Consider the following 3,033-nt stretch of genomic DNA (forward strand, 5'->3'; position numbering starts at 1 on the left):
TGAAGAAACTAGAATATAAGATATGTTTACCGTGATTTCACACTTTTTTTGTTAAGTACATAATTCCACATGTGTTCCTAATATAATTTTGATGCCTTCAGTGGTAATCTACAATGTATAGTCATGTAATAGTAATAGTCATGATAATAAAGGAAACGCATTGAATGAGATGGTGTGTCCAAACCTTTGGCCTGTACTGTATATGTAGATTTTTTTGCTGGCCTGGCACACGGCCAGGTTCTTTTAATCTTACTGTATCTCCTCTTTTTGAAAGAGAGTCTGGGGAGATTTAATTCAGTTCCTACATATGTACAGTTTTTGTGTAATTTTGATGAATGAAAAAGGTAATCTTCCTGGGGCCGCTATTGTGTCTTGTGGAAGCTGATTCCTAAAAATAAATGGCATGAGTAAATACAATACACTGCACCAGCTCAGATTAAAACCTGTCAAAGTAGAAAGCTTTATGTCAAGTAAGAATGCAGCCACATGGAATAGTTTTTGCCATAGGCATTGTACTGACATGTAGACAGATAGACATTTTAAGCTGACTTCATTAAAAGCAGTAGGTCAACAAACAACTTGACCCCATCACTAAAATAGAAAATCCATCATATTTCTCCTTTTGAAGAATTTAGATTGAAAATCCAGCTTGAAAATCTATACTTGAGATTTATGGGAATATGTGATGGTTAATAGCTTCAGGCTCATCTGTGACAGATCAAGAAGAAAGAGAGAGCTTCCCATTACTGCAATGAGCTGCATATTTGATTACATCCATCTCCCTTTTTTCAACAATTGTTTTTACTTGAATCACTGTGTTTCTGGAGGAGGTCTACAGGCCAGGAGGTCAGTAGCAAAAATTTCCCCTGGACCTAATTCAAATTCAGTGTGTTTCTCAAGAACATATGAGCAGGACATGAGGACTAATAGGAGATCAGTCCAACTGTTGGTTCCAAGTCAGCGTCTCTACTACTTCTACTTCTACTGTTACTCCACCCTGCTTTTATTTAGCAACTGCAATGTGAATGTTAAAAGGAATAATTTCCCTGTCAAACATTTACTGTTGATAACAGCTGACCCTGAGAAAAAATAGGTCTTTTCTGCACCAATACCTCAATACAGTTAATGTACTCTATTGAGTAGCATCTCAGACGGAGGCAGTTGTGATGAATGAACTCAATCTAACAGAATTTGGGACCTTCAACATCTACATGACGCATACAGTATTGGTATGATTTTCTTTGGTCTCTTTGCACTGCATGTGAAGCCTTGCATTATACAGTACGCTAACTGCAACACCTACATGTCTCTGTAGCACAGCAGAGCCCACTTTGTGCATTGGTACACATTTTCTTAGTAAAATGCACAATGTAGACACAATATTTTCCCCGAGGGCCTCTCCACAAAAATGGGCCCTCATTTGGTATCAATGAATGTGTTGCCTTATAATGCTTAGTGCTTTTGTGGTTCAGTATAAACAAACACATTTAAATAATTTAATTGCCACACAGTGAACCGGGGCAGTTGGATCCAAAGTTTCCTGTTTGGCAATCCAGCCTTGAAGTACAGAAAGGAAATTTATACATGGTTTGTAGTTGAATTGAGTTATGAGACATGCATTGGACACTGCAGAGACTATTTGACTAAAAATCATTTTCAGAGGAACCATAAAACATTTCCTAGCTAAAATGTATTTTGTATCTCTAAATTTAACATTAGCCATAATACCGTACCAATTTTGTGTTTATCTTTAATAATACTCTTAGGGCCCTATTTTAATGATCTAAGCACAAGGCGTGAAGTGCCTGTTGCGTTTAGGACATGTCCACTTTCACTTTTTTTTGGTCCAGGCGCATGGTTCAAAAGGGTTGTACTTAGTATCTTCATTAATTCATTGATGTGTTTTTGGCGTAACATGCAATAAAATAATCCGAGTGTCATCTCCCATTCCCTTTAACAGCCAGGCGCGTTTGTACCTTGGCACATTGCTTTTGATAGCGGATTTGCACTGCAATATTTTATTTTTAATCTTTGTGTGTTTGTGTGCTGCTGTGCTTCCCTGTGTGTGTAGCAAGCATAGTGTGGGAGCGCTTGCACAAGCAGGCCTGTTTTACTAATGTGCTGTTAAAATAACAAGGAAATTCTGTGTTACTGACTGTAGACCAGGTTTTTGTTGCCTTAAGATAACAATACGCCAAGAATTCAACTGGACACACCTCCATGTAAGACCATGCCCATAGGCGCAAAGATGGGTGCAGGTGCATTTTTTATTTAAACAATGTGGGCGCTGGACAGGAAATTAACAACTGCGTCGGTCTTAAGCCGACTTAAATCTTAGGTCTTAAGTAGGGCCCTTAGTGTGGTGTGAACTAGTCTACATCCACGATGTTCCTCTTCAGGTGCCGTCGGAAATTCCACCGGATGTCTTTCATTTAAGCCGGATGTCTGTCATCTTCCGCTTTCTTTGTGTTGGCATTTTAAACTCTGAACAATTTATGAGTACTATGGTTAACTGCTCCTCAGATCTCTGCAGGGTCAATCCAGACAGCTTGCTAGACTATCCGTCCAATCTGATTTTTCTGTTGCACAACTGAAACAACTTTTGAATGTTCACTTGTTCCACCAAAACAAGTTCCTTCCTGGGGCTATTTTGCAGTGGCACCTTTCCTCCGTGTGGTGCCATAGCACCACCCAAGACGACTGTGATTGGTTTAAAGAAATGCCAACATCCATCCCGGAATATTTTGTTGACTTGCCAGACCCTCCTTGCAGCGCCGTGGAGGAGGGTCTGGCAATGCGGGACTAGGTGGGAACTCACCTAGTCCAGGAATCCAGGGAATCCAGGAAGACATGGCAATAGGAGGACTAAAACTCTCCATTGAAGGCAAGATTTCCTGTTATAGGAAACTTTGGGATACAGAACGCTGAAAAAACAAAACAACTAACTAATTACATAAAAACATACAAGGCGACAAAGACACAACACCATTAAAGGTTTTACAGATTGTGGTTAGAGAAGTACCTTCTAAACTA

Source organism: Etheostoma spectabile, chromosome 10 (assembly GCF_008692095.1).
Source record: "Etheostoma spectabile isolate EspeVRDwgs_2016 chromosome 10, UIUC_Espe_1.0, whole genome shotgun sequence".
Lineage (NCBI taxonomy): Eukaryota > Metazoa > Chordata > Actinopteri > Perciformes > Percidae > Etheostoma > Etheostoma spectabile.